The sequence below is a fragment of the Oncorhynchus masou genome, unplaced genomic scaffold (assembly GCF_036934945.1).
Source record: "Oncorhynchus masou masou isolate Uvic2021 unplaced genomic scaffold, UVic_Omas_1.1 unplaced_scaffold_2268, whole genome shotgun sequence".
Taxonomy (NCBI): domain Eukaryota; kingdom Metazoa; phylum Chordata; class Actinopteri; order Salmoniformes; family Salmonidae; genus Oncorhynchus; species Oncorhynchus masou.
In genome coordinates this window covers 52532-74057 of record NW_027008738.1, presented here as the reverse complement: position 1 = coordinate 74057, position 21526 = coordinate 52532, and the positions used below count along the sequence as shown (strand labels likewise).

Below are 21526 nucleotides of genomic sequence, written 5' to 3'. Positions count from 1 at the left end.
AGGGTTATGTTAATTAGAGGTTATCATTAAGGTTTTGTTAACTCAAGGTTATGGTTAGGGTTGTGTTAACTAGAGAAGGTTATGGTTAGGGTTGTGTTAACTCGAGGTTATGGTTAGAGTTATGTTACCTAGAGGAGGTTAGGGTTATGTTACCTAGAGGAGGTTATGGTTAGGGTTGTCTTAACTAGAGGAGGTTATGGTTAGGGTTATGTTACCTAGAGGAGGTTATGGTTAGGGTTGTGTTAACTAGAGGAGGTTATGGTTAGGGTTGTGTTAACTAGAGGTTATGGTTAGGGTTATGTTACCTAGAGGAGGTTATGGTTCAGGTTGTGTTAACTAGAGGTTATGGTTAGGGTTGTGTTAACTAGAGGTTATGGTTCAGGTTGTCTTACCTACGGGTTCCACCAGGTCAACGTGGTCCACAAAGTCCCTCTTCCCCAGGTACACTGTGAGCTGCGGATGACAACAGTGGCTTTCAGACAATAGTGTTATGAGATAATGAGTTTAAGTACCAGATTTCACGGTTCTAAAAAGTCAAATATCATATATATTTTTTGGACTAAAATATCACATACCCTTCAAAAAAAGTAATAATTTAAATATACAAACACAAGAAAGTGTATATGTTACAATTGTCTCAACTGTGTAAATATTGATGAATATTGATGAATATTGATGAATGTTGATGAATATTGATTAATATTGATGAATATTGATGAATATTGATGAATAACTGATTTCATAAAGAGGAAGTATCTTCAGGCTTCTGTAAGTATTTCTCTCTACGAACATCAACTATGTCTGTCCCCAATATCCCCTGTTCATCCTGTGGTTGACCAGGAGAACTCTGCTTAGAACCCTGTTTAGACCCTGAGTAGAACCCTGTTTAGAACCCTGAGTAGAACCCTGATTAAAACCCTGTGTGGAACCCTGTTTAGAACCCTGTGGACAACCCTGTGTATAACCCTGTTTAGAACACTGTGGAGGACCCTGAGTAGAACCATGTGTGGAACCCTGTTTAGAACCCTGTGGACAACCCTGTGTATAACCCTGTTTAGAACACTGTGGAGAACCCTGAGTAGAACCATGTGTGGAACCCTGTTTAGAACCCTGTGTAGAATCCTGACACGACCAGCTTGCTAAAGAGAGCAGGAGCTGAGTCAGCTCCAGACAACTGCTTCATATTCTTCCCACAGTCTGCTGTGACCTGAGACCGGTACATCAGACAGGAGCCATCTAGGCATGACCTACAGACTACTATACAAGGAGACACAGGCATGACCCGGCCAGCACAGCCCAGTCTGCATGACCCAGCCAGCCCCGCCCAGCCAGCCCCGCCCAGCCAGCCCCGCCCGCCCAGCCAGCCCCGCCCAGCCAGCCCAGCCAGCCCCAGCCAGCCCCGCCCAGCCAGCCCCGCCCGGCCAGCACAGCCCAGTCTGCATGACCCAGCCAGCTCCGCCCAGCCAGCCAGCCCCGCCCAGCCAGCTCCGCCCGCCCAGCCAGCCCCGCCCAGCCAGCCCCGCCCAGCCAGCCCCGCCCGGCCAGCACAGCCCAGTCTGCATGACCCAGCCAGCACAGCCCAGTCTGCATGACCCAGCCAGCACCGCCCAGCCAGCATCGCCTAGCCAGCAATTTGTAAGTCGCTCTGGATAAGAGCGTCTGCTAAATGACTTAAATGTAAATGTAAATGTAAATGAAACCTTTGAAAAGTATTATGACGTACAACTGGTTACACCGTTGATGAAAAACACTTTAATGGAGGTTAGTTGATTCCTTCTGGATTGTCTAAGCCATGTCTTAGTAGAGGAATGTTGCTCATTGTGTAATTATTAATAACACAAAGTATAACTCACCTTTCCATTGGGACTTGCTTTTTTGAATACCCTGAAAAATGACACAGAGAGACAGAGAGATAGATAGAAAGGGGAGAGAGAGAGAGAGACAAGGGGGGGAGAGAGAGAGAGACAAGGGGAGAGAGAGAGAGAGAGACTGGAGGGAGAGAGAAGGGGGAGAGAGAACAAGGGGGAGAGAGAGAGGGGGAGAAAGACAATGGGGAGAGAGAGTGGGGGGAGAGAGAGAGACAAGGGGGAGAGAGAGAGATGGGGGGAGAGAGAAGGGGGAATGACTAGATGGGGGAGAGAGAGAGAGAGACAAGGGGGAGAGAGAGAGAGAGAGAGACTGGGGGAGAGAGAAGGGGGGATAAGAGAGATGGGGGAGAGAGAGACAAGGGGGAGAGAAGAGGGAGGGAGAGAGAGACAAGGGGGAGAGAGAGGGGGAGAGAGGAGACAAGGGGGAGAGAGAGAGAAGGATCGGAGAGAGAGAGATTTAGGAGTTGATATCATTTCTCAATCAGTTTCTTCATTCAAATAAACAACTAAACCAAACTAGATGCAACAATGACCATTCAAACCAACAGAATATCTTGATGTGGCCATATTTGGCCAATCAGACAGTACCAGTTCCATATTTGGCCAATCAGACTGTACCAGGTCCATATTTGGCCAGTCAGACTGTACCAGGTCCATATTTGGCCAATCAGACAGTACCAGTTCCATATTTGTCCAGTCAGACTGTACCAGGTCCATATTTGGCCAATCAGACAGTACCAGTTCCATATTTGACCAGTCAGACTGTACCAGTTCCATATTTGTCCAGTCAGACTGTACCAGGTCCATATTTGGCCAGTCAGACTGTACCAGGTCCATATTTGGTCAGTCAGACTGTACCAGGTCCATATTTGGCCAATCAGACTGTACCAGGTCCATATTTGGCCAGTCAGACTGTACCAGGTCCATATTTGGTCAGTCAGACTGAGAGGTCCATATTTGGCCAATCAGACTGTACCAGTTCCATATTTGGCCAGTCAGACTGTACCAGGTCCATATTTGGCCAGTCAGACTGTACCAGGTCCATATTTGGCCAGTCAGACTGTACCAGGTCCATATTTGGTCAGTCAGACTGTACCAGGTCCATATTTGGCCAATCAGACAGTACCAGTTCCATATTTGTCCAGTCAGACTGTACCAGGTCCATATTTGGCCAATCAGACAGTACCAGTTCCATATTTGTCCAGTCAGACTGTACCAGGTCCATATTTGGCCAGTCAGACTGTACCAGGTCCATATTTGGCCAGTCAGACTGTACCTGTTCCATATTTGGCCAGTCAGACTGTACCAGTTCCATATTTGACCAGTCAGACTGTACCAGGTCCATATTTGGTCAGTCAGACTGTACCAGGTCCATATTTGGCCAATCAGACTGTACCAGTTCCATATTTGGTCAGTCAGACTGTACCAGGTCCATATTTGGTCAGTCAGACTGTACCAGGTCCATATTTGGTCAGTCAGACTGTACCAGTTCCATATTTGGCCAGTCAGACTGTACCAGGTCCATATTTGGCCAGTCAGACTGTACCAGGTCCATATTTGGCCAGTCAGACTGTACCAGGTCCATATTTGGCCAGTCAGACTGTACCAGGTCCATATTTGGTCAGTCAGACTGTACCAGTTCCATATTTGGCCAGTCAGACTGTACCTGTTCCATATTTGGCCAGTCAGACTGTACCAGTACCATATTTGGCCAGTCAGACTGTACCAGGTCCATATTTGTCCAGTCAGACTGTACCAGGTCCATATTTGTCCAGTCAGACTGTACCAGGTCCATATTTGGCCAGTCAGACTGTACCAGTTCCAAATTTGTCCAGTCAGACTGTACCAGGTCCATATTTGGTCAGTCTTTAGACTGTACTAGTTGCATATTGGCCTCCAGTCTTAGATTGTAGGTTATATAATGCTGTGCCATACTGGATCACACCAAGGTTATTATAGTACAATTGGAGAAACTATCTGAAATAAAAAAGTATGTTTCTTTTTTTTCTAATGGGGTTTTTGAGCTTCTGATTCTGGTGGGTAAATGCTTGGGTCTGAAACCTGATAGGACCATAGGAGTGAACAATGGCGGCAGCAAACCCGACACCAGCAGTGGTCGGTCGCAAAAAGGCAATGCCACATGTGGGATTATTTTGAGTACATTGAACACTGCAAAATTTAGTTTTTGAATGAAATGTGTAAAGGTGACTTGAATGTCATATGATGGTAATACTAGTTCAGTATCTCTTCAGCATGGAACACCTAAAAGGTTTGACGTGAAGAGAGGAATTCGTCAAGGATGTCCCAGTTCACCATTACTGTTAATTGGCTATCAGTCAATTAGCAGGTGACACTACTCTATTCCTTAAGAACACAGCACAGATTCCAGCATTTTAAACATTCTGGTTTAAATGTAAATATGAAAAAAAAGTGAATTAATGGCTATTCATGATCACCCTTTGATTACTGTGCATTATATACCAGTTAAAGATTAAGTCATAATATTTAGATATTGTAATTACAAAGGATTTAACATTTTGGGAAAAGTCCAATTTATATAGAATAATTGACAGAAGAGTCAAACTATTCTCAAAAGATGGCTACAAAGGGAGTCATGCATTTTTGGACACATTCCACTTACTAAAATGGAGAGTCTACCAAGACTAACTAATCCAGATGAGTCATTAGCTACAGTATGCCTGACAAGTTAATCAGTGTTAATCAATGACAATTTTGTAAAAAAAAAAATCATTATTTAAGAAAAGGGGATATTGTGAAGTATATTGAGGAAGGTGGTCTGAAATGCAATTGACTTTGATCCAATTAATGGTACCATCAAGTTGTGTGGCTCAGTCGGTAGAGCATGGCGCTTGCAACGCCAAGCGTCGTGGGTTCGATTCCCGCTGGGACCACCCATATGTAAAAGTAGTGGCCCCAGCCGACTTGTAAGTCGCTTTGGACAAAAGCGTCTGCTAAATGGGATATATTATTATAAAATGGTTGCAATGTTTAATAAAAAAAATATGAACATATTTCATTATTATATTTCATTCACAAATGTTTATGGAAAAATACCCCTGTTTATTGTCTTCTAAAATGAGGTAAAGTTATATAAACAATCTTTCAAATTGGTTAAATCCAAACAAGCCCTTGATGTTTATAATAATCTCTGTAATTTGATTTCTGAATAGACCAGCCTGTGTATTTGTTTTTATTTTTTTAAATATGTTTGCTCAGTATGTTGAATTGTGTCAGAAGTGTAAGGAACAGAGATGAAAAACCCAACCAACCTCAAAGTTCATCTGAACTGCACCCACAAAAGAATTAAAGACAAAGGTGTGATATTATTAATGATATTATTAATTAATTAGAGATGTTAATTTTATTTTTGCAATCCGTCAGGAAACGACTCCTGGTATTATGAACAGACATAAAATGAGACTTGAAAAAATGTGTAGAATTACAGAAGATGAGCTTAAAACATTTTCTCTCCGTCGACAAAAAGGGCGTGAACAGTTGGAACAGGTTTGGGGTCGCAACTACGCTGATAAATGACAATATCCATCTGGACCTTTGCCACCTAGGAAATGTGTGCGACTGGACCATATTGTTGACTGTATGTTTTGTTTATTCCATGTGTAACTCTGTTTTTGTTGTTGTTGTATGTGTCGAATTGCTACGCTTTATCTTGGCCAGGTCGTAGTTGCAAATGAGAACTTGTTCTCAACTAGCCTAACAGGTTAAATAAAGGCGAAATAAATAAATAAATAAAAATGTCACATAGTACTGGAGTACCTCTGCTATAGGCCTACAACACATAAATGTCTCCTAACCTACCATGTACTGGAGTACCTCTGCTATAGGCCTACAACACATAAATGTCTCCTAACCTACCATGTACTGGAGTACCTCTGCTATAGGCCTACAACACATACATGTCTCCTAACCTACCATGTACTGGAGTACCTCTGCTATAGGCCTACAACACATAAATGTCTCCTAACCTACCATGTACTGGAGTACCTCTGCTATAGGCCTACAACACATAAATGTCTCCTAACCTACCATGTACTGGAGTACCTCTGCTATAGGCCTACAACACATAAATGTCTCCTAACCTACCATGTACTGGAGTACCTCTGCTATAGGCCTACAACACATAAATGTCTCCTAACCTACCATGTACTGGAGTACCTCTGCTATAGGCCTACAACACATAAATGTCTCCTAACCTACCATGTACTGGAGTACCTCTGCTATAGGCCTACAACACATAAATGTCTCCTAACCTACCATGTACTGGAGTACCTCTGCTATAGGCCTACAACACATAAATGTCTCCTAACCTACCATGTACTGGAGTACCTCTGCTATAGGCCTACAACACATAAATGTCTCCTAACCTACCATGTACTGGAGTACCTCTGCTATAGGCCTACAACACATAAATGTCTCCTAACCTACCATGTACTGGAGTACCTCTGCTATAGGCCTACAACACATAAATGTCTCCTAACCTACCATGTACTGGAGTACCTCTGCTATAGGCCTACAACACATAAATGTCTCCTAACCTACCATGTACTGGAGTACCTCTGCTATAGGCCTACAACACATAAATGTCTCCTAACCTACCATGTACTGGAGTACCTCTGCTATAGGCCTACAACACATAAATGTCTCCTAACCTACCAGGTATAAGGCTACTTTCTGTCACTAACACTAAATCATATAAAAACAAAATATAATATATATTATTTTTTTCAAATTGAAACCACATATTTGAGCCAGTTTGCTACAGCAGCAAAATAATCCTGCAGGGCGTCAGGAAATGTGAATTATTATGTGGATTATAAATAATGGACATTGTAATGGTTGATACGTTTTTCATTAGTGTAAATCAAGTTTGAAAGTGAAAAGTGGAAATTACAAATACACTAAAAGTCAAATACACTACAAGTTTGCATTTCCTGCTAATGCAGGAAAATTCTCAGCTAAAAGAAATCAAATCAAATCAAAAATCAAATTAAGATTAAATTAAGATCCTACATATGTAGTAAATCAAGTCTGAAAACTAACTGAAACCCTCCCATCCACCCAAAAAAAAACAAATAGAAATAAAAAATGAATAGAAAATCACTAAACTATAATAACCTTAGATAACATCAGAATGTTGCCAAGCCCATTATTTACATGTTCCATTCTAGAATGTCCCTGTGTTAACATCAGAGCAGCATGGCTCTAGTACAACACACTGACTCTCTGAGCTCAGCATAACAGCACTAGTTGAAGCATGAACTAAGTACAAAATAATACTAATCTGCAAAAAAAACAAAAACAAATCAAACACACCCACGTGAAGTGTTTACAACACCGAAGTTGGTAAATACGACATGATTCGTTAGACCAAACGGGAAAAACGTCTGTGTGAGCATTTGAAATAAGATCAGGATAGAACTAGCGGGGTCAACAAAAAATGTTATCGAGGTAGTCCAACATTTTCCCAGACATGCAACCATCCCAGAGGAGAAAGGATGGTCTTTAGCCAGCCACATACCAAGCAGTTACACCTGATTCATCCTAACGAGTCAAAGTACAGAATAATAAATCAAGCATTTTGTCAACGTTGATGACAGTTTGGAAACTGGAGGTAGGCTGTTTCCCTGCTACGTTGGGAAGTCACTCACAAATGTATCTTTGATACTGATGTTATTAGCAACTTCTGGGGACAGTGTGGGGTAGCTACTGTAATTAGCTTTAGCTTGGTACCAAGCACCAATGCAACCAGACTGAAAACAATGACCAGAAACTGCAATAATTTTAAATATTTTTTTAGCAATGATTTAGGAATCCATGTGTCTAAGTATTATAGTGTAATCCATATGGAATAACTCTGTAAAGAATGAATGAACATGTCAAATTATCAGGGTGACATGCAGTCATATTCAGGTCCTGATTATCAAAAAGCTCATTTGACGCATCAAATTGTGTTATTTGACAAATATCTTTTTTTTTATCGTTGTTGACCCAAACAGCATTCCATACTCAGCAGGCCTATAGCACAACACTGACTCTCTGAGGCTTCTGATACTGTACAACCATGACGGGAGACACCATGACACTTTTGGCTATATTCTATTGGTTTCATTGCTCCAGTCAAGCTTAATCAAACGCAGTTCAAGTGTTTGAAAGATAACAAATAGTATTTGGATCCAGGTCGGTCACTTACTCAGTTTACTCAGCACTGATGGCACTCTCCTATCCTGACTGTTAAATGGTGTCCAATGCAATTACTGTACCTCCCTGTCCTCCCTCGTATCCTCCCTCCCTCCGTATCCTCCCTCCCTCCCTTCCTGTCTTCCCTCCCTATCCTCCCTCCTTCTGTATCTTCCCTGTTCTCATTCCCCCTTGCCTCCCTCACTTTCTTCCCTCCCCCTCTCCCTCCCTGTCCTCCCTCTCTCCCTCCCTCCCTGTCCTCCCTCTGGTCCTCTACTCTGGACAGTAACAAGAGGAAGTAGGGGCTGGTCCTCTACTCTGCTCTGGACAGTACCAAGAGGAAGTAGGGGCTGGTCCACTACAGTGCTCTGGACAGTAACAAGAGGAAGTAGGGGTTGGTCCTCTACTCTGGATAGTAACAAGAGGAAGTAGGGGCTGGTCCTCTACTCTGGACAGTAACTATAGATAATAAACAGTGAGTAGCAGCAGTGTAAAAACAAAGGGGGGGGGGGGTGTCAATGTAAATAGTCCGGGTGGCCATTTCATCAAGGCCATTGGATGAATCCCGGAACATATTCCAGTCTGTGCTAGCAAAAAGCAAAACAGTCCTGCAGCGTAGCATCTGCATTATCTGACCACTTCCTTATTGAGTGAGTCACTGGTACTTCCTGGTTGAGTTTTTGCTTGTAAGCAGGAATCAGGAGGATAGAATTATGGTCAGATTTTCCAAATGGAGAGCGAGGAGAGCGTTGAATGCATCTCTGTGTGTGGAGTAAAGGTGGTCTAGAGTTTTTTTCCTCTGGTTGCACATGTGACATGCTGGTAGAAATTAGGTGACACGGATTTAAGTTTGCCTGCATTAAAGTCCCCGGCCACTGGGGGCGCCGCTTCTTGATGAGCGTTTTCTTGTTTGCTTGTTGCCTTATACAGCTGGTTGAGTGGCCTTATACAGCTGGTTGAGAGCGGTCTTAGTGCCAGCATCGGTTTGTGGTGGTAAATAGACGGCTACGAAAAATATAGATGAGAACTCTCTTGGTAAATAAATAGTGTGGTCTACAGCCTATCATTAGGTTCTCTACCTCAGGTGAGCAATACCTCGAGCCTTCTTTAATATTAGAAATTGCGCACCAGCCGGTATTGACAAATAGACACACACCACCACCCCTCGTCTTACCAGACGTAGCTGTTCTGTCCTGCCGATGCACGGAAAACCCAGCCGACTGTATATTATCCATGTCATCGTTCAATCACGACTCGGTGAAACATAAGATATAAGAGTTTTTAATGTCCCGTTGGTCGGATAGACTCGAACGGAGATCATCCAGTTTATTCTCCAGTGATTGGCCAATAGAACGGATGGTAGAGGTGGGTTACCCACTTGCCGACGAATTCTCACAAGGCACCCTGAACTCTGCCCCCTGTATTTCCATCTTTTCTTCACGCAAATCACAGGGATTTGGGCCTGGTCATGGAGAAGCAGAAAATAATTCACGTCGGACTCATTAAAGAAACAATCTTTGTCCAGTACGAGGTGAGTAATCGCTGTTCTGATATCCAGAAGTTATTTTTGGTCATAAGAGACGATAGCAGCAAAATAAGTTACAAACAATGCGAGAAAACACACAAAATAGCACAGTTTGTTAGAGCCCGTAAACGTCTGCCATCCTCTCCGGCGCCTCTGCCTCTCTGTCTGCGATCAAATGCAGATTTTTCTATTTGCTTTCTAGACCCTATCAATCAATCATCTCCTGCTGCTCCGGTCTGCTTTCTAGACCCTATCAATCAATCATTCTCTATTGGCAACATAGCCTGCTGAAACTCAATTGAAATTGAAATTGAAATTGAGAGAGAGAGAGAGAGAAAGAGAGAGAGAGAGAGAGAGAGAGAGAGAGAGAGAGAGGCCTAGGAAGGCAGAGCAGGGGTTGGGAGGCAGATAAGTGGAAGAGTAGAGAGAGAGGGAGGAAGAGAGAGAGAGACAGAGACAGGAGTCCAGGAAGGCAGAGCAGGGGTTGGGAGGCAGATAAGTGGAAGACTAGAGTGAGAGAGAGGGGGAGGAAGATAGAGAGGGGGGAGTGGATAGGGGAAGGAGGGATGACAGTCTCTCCCTGATTAACACACAGGCCACGACAGACATCGCTGCCTTCAGTAGGAAGATGCAAACAAGCTTTCACTTTTCCCCCAAATGCATGTCAGTGTCCACGATGATGGCTAACAGGATCAATGAAGAGCTCAGAGGCAGAGAGACAGAAAGCTAGCTAGTATCTATCTATGAGCAGAGAGACAGACGGCTAGCTAGTATCTATCTATGAAAACACAGAGACAGCTAGCTAGTATCTTTCTATGAGCAGAGAGACAGACGGCTAGCTAGTATCTATCTATGAAAACAGAGAGACAGCTAGCTAGTATCTTTCTATGAGCAGAGACAGAAAGCTAGCTAGTATCTATCTATGGGCAGAGAGACAGACAGCTAGCGAGTATCTATCTATGTGCATAGAGACAGACAGCTAGCTAGTACATTTCTATGAGCAGAGAGACAGAAAGCTAGCTAGTATCTATCTATGGGCAGAGAAACAGACAGCTAGCTAGTATCTATGAACAGAGAGACAGACAGCTAGCTCGTATCTATCTATGAAAACAGAGAGACAGCTAGCTAGTATCTATCTATGAGCAGAGAGACAGACAGCTAGCTAGTATCTATCTATGCGCAGAGAGACAGAGAGCTAGCTAGTATCTATCTATGCGCAGAGAGACAGACAGCTAGCTAGTATCTATCTATGAGCAGAGAGACAGACAGCTAGCTAGTATCTATCTATGAGCAGAGAGACAGACAGCTAGCTAGTATCTATCTATGCGCAGAGAGACAGACAGCTAGCTAGTATCTATCTATGAGCAGAGAGACAGACAGCTAGCTAGTAACTATCTATGGGCAGAGAGACAGACAGCTAGCTAGTATCTATCTATGCGCAGAGAGTCAGACAGCTAGCTAGTATCTATGAGCAGAGAAACAGACAGCTAGTATCTCTCTATGAGCAGAGAGACAGAGAGCTAGCTAGTATCTATCTATGCGCAGAGAGAAAGACAGCTAGCTAGTATCTATGAGCAGAGAGACAGACAGCTAGCTAGTATCTATCTATGAAAACAGAGAGACAGCTAGCTAGTATCTATCTATGAAAACAGAGAGACAGCTATGAGCAGAGAGACAGACAGCTAGCTAGTATCTATCTATGCGCAGAGAGACAGACAGCTAGCTAGTATCTATGAGCAGAGAGACAGACAGCTAGCTAGTATCTATCTATGAAAACAGAGAGACAGCTAGCTAGTATCTATCTATGAGCAGAGACAGACAGCTAGCTAGTATCTATCCATGAACACAAACAGGGAGACAGACAGCTAGCTAGTAGATATCCATGAACACAAACAGAGAGACAGACAACTAGCTAGTAGATATCCATAAACAGAGACAGACAACGAGCTAGTAGATATCCATAAACACAAAGAGAGAGACAGACAACTAGCTAGTTGATATCCATAAACAGAGACAGACAGCTAGCTAGTAGATATCCATAAACACAAACAGAGAGACAGACAACTAGCTAGTAGATATCCATAAACACAAACAGAGAGACAGACAACTAGCTAGTTGATATCCATAAACAGAGACAGACAGCTAGCTAGTAGATATCCATAAACACAAACAGAGACAGACAACTAGCTAGTAGATATCCATAAACAGAGACAGACAACTAGCTAGTTGATATCCATAAACACAGACAGACAGCTAGCTAGTAGATAGCCATAAACACAAACAGAGAGACAGACAACTAGCTAGTAGATATCCATAAACACAAACAGAGAGACAGACAACTAGCTAGTTGATATCCATAAACAGAGACAGACAGCTAGCTAGTAGATATCCATAAACACAAACAGAGAGACAGACAACTAGCTAGTAGATATCCATAAACACAAACAGAGAGACAGACAACTAGCTAGTTGATATCCATAAACAGAGACAGACAGCTAGCTAGTAGATATCCATAAACACAAACAGAGAGACAGACAACTAGCTAGTAGATATCCATAAACAGAGACAGACAACTAGCTAGTTGATATCCATAAACAGAGACAGACAGCTAGCTAGTAGATATCCATAAACACAAACAGAGAGACAGACAACTAGCTAGTAGATATCCATAAACAGAGACAGACAACTAGCTAGTTGATATCCATAAACACAGACAGACAGCTAGCTAGTAGATATCCATAAACACAAACAGAGAGACAGACAACTAGCTAGTAGATATCCATAAACAGAGACAGACAACTAGCTAGTTGATATCCATAAACAGAGACAGACAGCTAGCTAGTAGATATCCATAAACACAAACAGAGAGACAGACAACTAGCTAGTAGATATCCATAAACAGAGAGACAGACAACTAGCTAGTTGATATCCATAAACACAGACAGACAACGAGCTAGTAGATATTCATAAACACAAACAGAGAGACAGACAACTAGCTAGTTGATATCCATAAACAGAGACAGACAGCTAGCTAGTTGATATCCATAAACAGAGACAGACAACGAGCTAGTAGATATTCATAAACACAAACAGAGAGACAGACAACTAGCTAGTTGATATCCATGAACAGAGACAGACAACTAGCTAGTTGATATCCATAAGCAGAGACAGACAACTAGCTAGTAGATAGCTATAAACAGAGACAGACAACGAGCTAGTAGATATCCATAAACACAAACAGAGAGACATACAACTAGCTAGTTGATATCCATAAACAGAGACAGACAGCTAGCTAGTAGATAGCCATGAACAGAGACAGACAGCTAGCTAGTAGATAGCCATGAACAGAGACAGACAGCTAGCTAGTAGATATCCATAAACAGAGACAGACAGCTAGCTAGTAGATATCCATAAACAGAGACAGACAGCTAGCTAGTAGATATCCATAAACACAGACAGACAACTAGCTAGTTGATAGCCATGAACAGAGACAGACAGCTAGCTAGTAGATATCCATAAACACAGACAGACAACTAGCTAGTTGATATCCATGAACAGAGACATACAACTAGGTAGTAGATATCCATAAACACAAACAGAGAGACATACAACTAGCTAGTTGATATCCATAAACAGAGACAGACAGCTAGCTAGTAGATATCCATAAACAGAGACAGACAGCTAGCTAGTAGATATCCATAAACAGACAGCTAGCTAGTAGATAGCCATGAACACAGACAGACAGACAGCTAGCTAGTAGATAGCTATAAACAGAGACAGACAACTAGCTAGTTGATATCCATAAACACAGACAGACAGCTAGCTAGTAGATATCCATAAACACAAACAGAGACAGACAGCTAGCTAGTAGATATCCATAAACACAGACAGACAGACAGCTAGCTAGTAGATAGCCATAAACACAGACAGACAGCTAGCTAGTAGATATCCATGAACACAGACAGACAGCTAGCTAGTAGATATCCATAAACACAAACAGAGACAGACAGCTAGCTAGTAGATATCCATAAACACAAACAGAGACAGACAGCTAGCTAGTAGATATCCATAAACACAGACAGACAGACAGCTAGCTAGTAGATAGCCATAAACACAAACAGAGACAGACAGCTAGCTAGTAGATATCCATAAACACAAACAGAGACAGACAGCTAGCTAGTAGATATCCATAAACACAGACAGACAGACAGCTAGCTAGTAGATAGCCATAAACACAGACAGACAGCTAGCTAGTAGATATCCATAAACACAAACAGAGACAGACAGCTAGCTAGTAGATAGCCATGAACACAGACAGACAGCTAGCTAGTAGATAGCCATAAACACAGACAGACAGCTAGCTAGTAGATATCCATGAACACAGACAGACAGCTAGCTAGTAGATATCCATAAACAGACAGCTAGCTAGTAGATATCCATAAACAGACAGCTAGCTAGTAGATATCCATAAACAGACAGCTAGCTAGTTGATATCCATGAACAGTTTCAAAGTTATGTTTTGAAGTTTGGAGGTAAAGCCCATCATAAGCTGTGTACGTTGGAAAAGCCCCTACACTTCACCCAGCAACCCTTCTCCAGCAGGGCTTGACGCAATGAGACACATGGGAAACAGAAGGCCAATTTATTGTGAATGGCCAGAGACGATCCTTCTGTAGGGGACAGCGTGGATTCCCCGAGCAGTTCCCGGTATGTCAGATGCTTTCAGCCCCAATCCATAAATGAATCAAGAGCTCTTAACAAGGAGCCATTTAAGTCAATATACTGTACACTCTCCCCCAGCTTCCCACTCATCCCTAGCCAAGACAAATCCCTAGCCAAGACACACACACACACACACACACACACACACACACACACACACACACACCCCCCCCAGTGATATAGTGGTAAGTAAATAGGTGAATAAACATTTATCGCCGTTGGCAGTGAGTGAAGTAATGATCCCTGTGATTTCATTTTTTTTCAGAAAAAAGTTGTGTAAACGCTCACGCAAATCTCTCGCTCTCTCACACGCACACACACACGTGTGTGTGTGTGTGTGTGTGTGGTGTAGTGAATAGGGTATTTGGGGGTCTCTGTCAACCTGCTAATTTCTGTTGCCACATGACAAGTCACATGGGATCAGCTCAACATCAAGGTCAAGGTTCACTGCCGTGGTTTGTCAGTATAGGTCCGACCTGGGTTCAAATACATGGGTATTTGTTATTCAAATACTATTTTCAAATACCTTGGTTAAATACCTAGTTATATGCATGGGTTAAACACCTTGGTTAAATGCCTGGGTTAACTACCTGGGTTAAATGTATGGGTATATACCCAGGTTAAATGTATGGGTTAAATACCTGGGTTAAATACCTGGGTTAAATGCCCGGGTTAATTTTATGGGTTAAATACCTTGGTTAAATTCCTGGGTTAAATACCCGGGTTAATTTTATGGGTTAAATACCTTGGTTAAATTCCTGGGTTAAATATCTGGGTTAAATGCATGGGTTAAATACCTAGGTTAAATGCATGGGTTAAATACCTGGGTTAAATTCCTGGGTTAAATACCTGGGTTAATTTTATGGGTTAAATACCTTGGTTAAATTCCTGGGTTAAATACCTTGGTTAAATACATTGGTTAAATACCTAGTTATATGCATGGGTTAAATATCTGGGTTAAACACCTAGTTAAATGCCTGGGTTAAATACCTAGTTATATGCATGGGTTAAATATCTGGGTTAAACACCTAGTTAAATGCCTGGGTTAAATACCTGGGTTAATGCATGGGTTAAATGCATGGGTTAAATACCTGGGTTAAATGTATGGGTTAAATGTATGGGTTAAATACCTGGGTTAAATGTATGGGTTAAATACCTGGGTTAAATGTATGGGTTAAATACATGGGTTAAATGTATGGGTTAAATACATGGGTTAAATGTATGGTTTAAATACCAGGGTTAAATGTATGGGTTAAATACCCGGGTTAAATGTATGGGTTAAATACCTGGGTTAAATGTATGGGTTAAATCCACAAGTTAAATACCTGGGTTAAATACCTGGGTTAAATGTATGGGTTAAATGTATGGGTTAAATGTGTGGGTTAAATACCTGGGTTATAAGTCGCTCTGGATAAGAGCGTCTGCTAAATGACTTAAATGTAATGTAAATGTTAAATGTATGGGTTAAATACCCAGGTTAAATGTATGGGTTAAATCCACAAGTTAAATACCTGGGTTAAATACCTGGGTTAAATGTATGGGTTAAATGTATGGGTTAAATGTGTGGGTTAAATACTTGGGTTAAATGTATGGGTTATATACATGGGTTAAATGTACATTTATGTATGGGTTAAATACCTGGGTTAAATGTATGGGTTAAATACCCAGGTTAAATACCAGGGTTAAATGTATGGGTTAAATACCAGGGTTAAATACATGGGTTAAATGTATAGGTTAAATTCATGGGTTAAATACCCAGGTTAAATGTATGGGTTAAATACCTGGGTTAAATGTATGGGTTTTTCTTTAAAATGTATTTGAAAGTCATTGAAATACCCTAAATAGTATTTGAACACAGGTCTGGTCAGGGTTAGGACAGTCTAATTGAAATACCCTAAATAGTATTTGAACCCAGGTCTGGTCAGGGTTAGGACAGTCTGTTTTTTTTAGGTTAGTGCAGAATGTGTTAGGGCAGCCCCAGGCCCCAACCCAACCCCAACCAGCCTCAGTCAGCCCCAACCAGCTCCAGTCTCAGTCAGCCCCAACCAGTCTCAGCCTCAGTCAGACCCCAGTCTCAGTCAGCTCCAGTCTCAGTCAGCCCCAGTCTCAGTCAGCCCCAGTCAGTCCCAGTCAGCCCCAGTCCCAGTCAGCCCCAGTCTCAGTCAGCCCCAGTCCCAGTCAGCCCCAGTCTCAGTCAGCCCCAGTCTCAGTCAGCCTCAGTCAGCCCCAGTCTCAGTCAGCCCCAACCAGCCCCAGTCAGTCTCAGTCAGTCCCAGTCAGCCCCAGTCCCAGTCAGCCCCAGTCTCAGTCAGCCCCAGTCCCAGTCAGCCCCAGTCTCAGTCAGCCCCAGTCTCAGTCAGCCTCAGTCAGCCCCAGTCTCAGTCAGCCCCAGTCAGCCCCAGTCTCAGTCAGCCCCAGTCTCAGTCAGCCTCAGTCAGCCCCAGTCTCAGTCAGCCCCAGTCTCAGTCAGCCCCAGTCTCAGTCAGCCCCAGTCAGCCCCAGTCTCAGTCAGCCTCAGTCAGCCCCAGTCTCAGTCAGCCTCAGTCAGCCCCAGTCTCAGTCAGCCCCAGTCAGCCCCAGTCTCAGTCAGCCCCAGTCAGTCTCTGTCAGCCTCAGTCAGCCCCAGTCCCAGTCAGTCTCAGTCAGCCCCAGTCTCAGTCAGTCTCAGTCTCAGTCAGTCAGCCCCAGTCAGTCTCAGTCAGTCCCAGTCAGCCCCAGTCTCAGTCTCAGTCTCAGTCAGTCTCAGTCAGCCCCATCCTCAGTCAGCCGCACACAAGCCTAAGATCACCAAGCGCAATGCCAAGCTTCGGGTAGAGTGGTGTAAAGCTTGTCGCCATTGGACTCTGGAGCAGTGGAAATGTGTTCTCTGTAGTGATTAATCACGCTTCACCATCTGGCAGTCTGACAAACAAATCTGGGTTTTCCGTATGCCATGAGAACGCTACCTGTCCGATTGCATAGTGCCAAGTGTAAAGTTTGGTGGAGGAGGAATAATGGTCTGGGGCAGTTTTTCATGGTTCGGACCCCTTTAGTTCTAGTGAAGGGAAATCTAAGCGCTACAGCATACAGTGACATTCTATATGATTCGGTGCTTACAACTTTGTGGCAACAGTTTGGGGAAGGCCCTTTCCTGTTTCAGCATGACAATGCCCCAGTGCACAAAGCGAGGTCCATACAGAAATGGTTGGTCGAGATCGGTGTCGAAGAACTTCACTGGCCTGTACAGAGCCCTGACCTCAACCCCATCGAACACCTTTGGGATGAATTGGGACGCCGACTGTGAGCCAGGCCTATTCACCCAACATCAGTGCCCGACCTCATTAATGCTCTTGTGTCTGAATGGAAGAAAGTCTCCACAGCAACGTTCCATCATCTAGTGGAAAGCCTTCCCAGAAGAGTGGAGGCTGTTATAGCAGCAACATTCCATCATCTAGTGGAAAGCCTTCCCAGAAGAGTGGAGGCTGTTATAGCAGCAATGTTCCAACATCTAGTGGAAAGCCTTCCCAGAAGAGTGGAGGCTGTTATAGCAGCAATGTTACAGCATCTAGTGGAAAGCCTTCCCAGAAGAGTGGAGGCTGTTATAGCAGCAATGTTCCAACATCTAGTGGAAAGCCTTCCCAGAAGAGTGGAGGCTGTTATAGCAGCAATATTCCAACATCTAGTGGAAAGCCTTCCCAGAAGAGTGGAGGCTGTTATAGCAGCAATGTTCCAACATCTAGTGGAAAGCCTTCCCAGAAGAGTGGAGGCTGTTATAGCAGCAATGTTCCAACATCTAGTGGAAAGCCTTCCCAGAAGAGTGGAGGCTGTTATAGCAGCAAAGGGGGGGGGGGGGACCAACTCCATATTGATGGCTATGATTTTGGAATGAGATGTTCGACGAGCAGGTGTCCACATACTTTTGGCTATTCCTCCCCGGGGGAAGGACTGCCCGTTCCATGATCTCGCCATCACGGTTGACAACTCCATTGTGTCCTCCTCCCAGAGTGCTAAGAACCTTGGCGTGATCCTGGACAACACCCTGTCGTTCTCAACTAACATCAAGGCGGTGGCCCGTTCCTGTAGGTTCATGCTCTACAACATCCGCAGAGTACGACCCTGCCTCACACAGGAAGCGGCGCAGGTCCTAATCCAGGCACTTGTCATCTCCCGTCTGGATTACTGCAACTCGCTGTTGGCTGGGCTCCCTGCCTGTGCCATTAAACCCCTACAACACGCCGCAGCCCGTCTGGTGTTCAACCTTCCCAAGTTCTCTCACGTCACCCCGCTCCTCCGCTCTCTCCACTGGCTTCCAGTTGAAGCTCGCATCCGCTACAAGACCATGGTGCTTGCCTACGGAGCTGTGAGGGGAACGGCACCGCAGTACCTCCAGGCTCTGATCAGGCCCTACACCCAAACAAGGGCACTGCGTTCATCCACCTCTGGCCTGCTCGCCTCCCTACCACTGAGGAAGTACAGTTCCCGCTCAGCCCAGTCAAAACTGTTCGCTGCTCTTGCCCCCCAATGGTGGAACAAACTCCCTCACGACGCCAGGACAGCGGAGTCAATCACCACCTTCCGGAGACACCTGAAACCCCACCTCTTCAAGGAATACCTAGGATAGGATAAAGTAATCCTTCTCACCCCCCCCCCTTAAATGATTTAGATGCACTATTGTAAAGTGGCTGTTCCACTGGATGCCAGAAGGTGAATTCACCAATTTGTAAGTCGCTCTGGATAAGAGCGTCTGCTAAATGACTTAAATGTAAATGTAAATGTAATGTTCGACGAGCAGGTGTCCACATACTTTTGGTCACGTAGTGGATTTATCTAACTCAGTTCATGTGGGGGTGTGAAACCAGTACTTGTGATTGACATCTCTTGACAGTAGCGTACCACATCCTCTTCCATTAGAGCGATCTTCTCCATGGTATGATGTAACAATGGACAGGAAGCACATTCCGCACACCCCAAAATCAATCTCTCACTTCCTCTGAAATGAATCAGGTGGTCGGGGGTGCCTATGCTGTAGACCTCAGCTCCTCTGGGATTGTTGGGGCTGGATGGCAGGTAACCCTGTCCCCCTCAGCAGCTTCCCCAGAAAAAGAGGTCTGAGGCTGGGTAGCGAGAGGAGAGAGGCTGGGTAGCGAGATGAGAGAGGCTGGGTAGCGAGAGGAGAGAGGCTGGGTAGCGAGAGGAGAGAGGCTGGGTAGCGAGAGGAGAGAGGCTGGGTAGCGAGAGGAGTGAGGCTGGGTAGAGGGAGGAAAGAGAGAAGAGAGAGGCTGGGTAGAGAGAGGAAAGAGAGAGGAGAGAGGCTAGATAGAGGAGAAAGGCTAGGTAGAGAGAGGAGAGAGACTAGATAGAGAAAGGCTGTTGAGACTGGATAGAGAGAGGAGAGAGGGTGGATGGAGAGAGGAGAAAGGCTGGGTAGAGAGAGGAGAGAGGCTGGGTAGAGAGAGGAGAGAGGTTGGGTAGAGAGAGGAGAGAGCCTGGGTAGCGAGAGGAGTGAGGCTGGGTAGAGAGAGGAGAGAGGCTGGGTAGAGAGAGGAAAGAGAGAGGAGAGAGGCTGGGTAGAGAGAGGAGAGAGGCTAGATAGAGAGAGGAGTGAGGCTGGATAGAGAGAGGAGAAGGGCTGGATAGAGAGAGGAGAAGGGCTGGATAGAGAGAGGAGAGAGGCTGGGTAGAGAGAGGAGAGGCTGGGTAGAGAGAGGAGAGAGGCTGCGTAGCGAGAGGAGAGAGGCTGGGTAGAGAGAGGAGAGAGGCTGGGTAGAGGGAGGAGAGGGCTGGGTAGCGGGAGGAGAGAGGCTGGGTAGCGAGAGGAGAGAGGCTGGGTAGCGAGAGGAGAGAGGCTGGGTAGAGAGAGGAGTGAGGCTGGGTAGAGAGAGGAGAGAGGCTGGATAGAGAGAGGAGAGAGGCTGGGGAGAGAGATGCTGTTGAGACTGCTAGCTGGGCAGCGATTTACAATGCTGGTGACTCAGAAACACAACAGATAACTAACTACCTTTGACATTACATTTACTGGGCAAATGATAGTTCTCTCTAACACGAACACAAGTTGAACATACGCAGCAACACACACAAGTGCGCGCACACACACACACACACACACACACACACACAGATGAAATAACAAAAGGGCCACAGCATGGGGATCCTACAGCACATAACACAGATGGAAGAGAAACCGCCATACTTTATGTAGTATCAGAATACAGCAATCATAGATGCTATCATCTCCACCCTCCACAGCAACGTGGAAAAACACACATGATATTTCCTGCTTACCTTGTGCCTTTATCTCCCATGGTTGAGGACTGTTGGGTGGTAGAATCCCTCCTTTTCACCCTCAGTAAATAGACTGTTATGCCGTTGTGCAGAAAGGCACAGAGAGAGAGAGAGAGAGAGAGAGAGAGAGAGACAGGAAAGGGTGAGAGAAGAATGTTCTGATGTAAAGACTCAGGGTAGGTGGGTGGGTAAATTGAAGAGGAGGGGGGGGGGTCTACTCAGTTGGATGTCCCTCTCTCTCTCTCTCTCTCTCTCCCCGTGCCTTCTGTTTTCGGCGCTCTGTCTCCAGCTCAATGCACATAAAAGGGCATCTCCAGCGATGCCTGAGAAATAGCCTTAATAAGAAGAAACAGGTGATTCATCCATACAGCAGTCAGAACATCCAGCGCTCAGCTCAGTTGAGAGAATCATCCAGCAGATTATTGTCAGTAGGAATCTTCCTCTTCTTTCATCTAGGTTGTGTTCACATTCAGAAGCGCTGAACTGCTGCTAGCACTCTTCTATGTCTGTCTCTCTCTCTCCCTGCCAAGCACGCTCTCCCTACCGGGCACTCTCTCTCTCTCTCAGTGCCATCCACACACACTCTCTCTCTCTCTTCCCTGCCAAGCACGCTCTCTCTCTCCCTACCGGGCACTCTCTTTCTCTCTCCCTGCCATCCACACACACTCTCTCTCTCTCTCTCCCTGCCAAGCACGCTCTCTCTCTCCCTACCGGGCACTCTCTTTCTCTCTCCCTGCCATCCACACACACTCTCTCTCTCTCTCTCCCTGCCATGCACGCTCTCCCTCTCCCTACCGGGCACTCTCTCTCTCCCTGCCAAGCACACACTCTCTCTCTCTCCCTGCCAAGCATGGGCTCTCTTCTCTCTCTCCCCCTCTCTCTCTCTCTCTCCCTGCCAAGCACACACACTCTCGCTCTCTCTCTCTCTCTCCCT

General features: G+C 44.7%; 1 long non-coding RNA gene across 1 annotated transcript; it reads right to left on the bottom strand.

Moving 5' to 3' along the window:
- Nucleotides 1-392: 392 nt before the first annotated feature.
- On the bottom strand, nucleotides 393-21448 carry LOC135533180 (uncharacterized). The gene is made up of 3 exons (XR_010454458.1): nucleotides 20593-21448; nucleotides 1854-1884; nucleotides 393-453 (listed from the first exon to the last, which is right to left on the bottom strand). It is a non-coding gene; the product is annotated as an uncharacterized LOC135533180 (long non-coding RNA).
- Nucleotides 21449-21526: the final 78 nt, after the last annotated feature.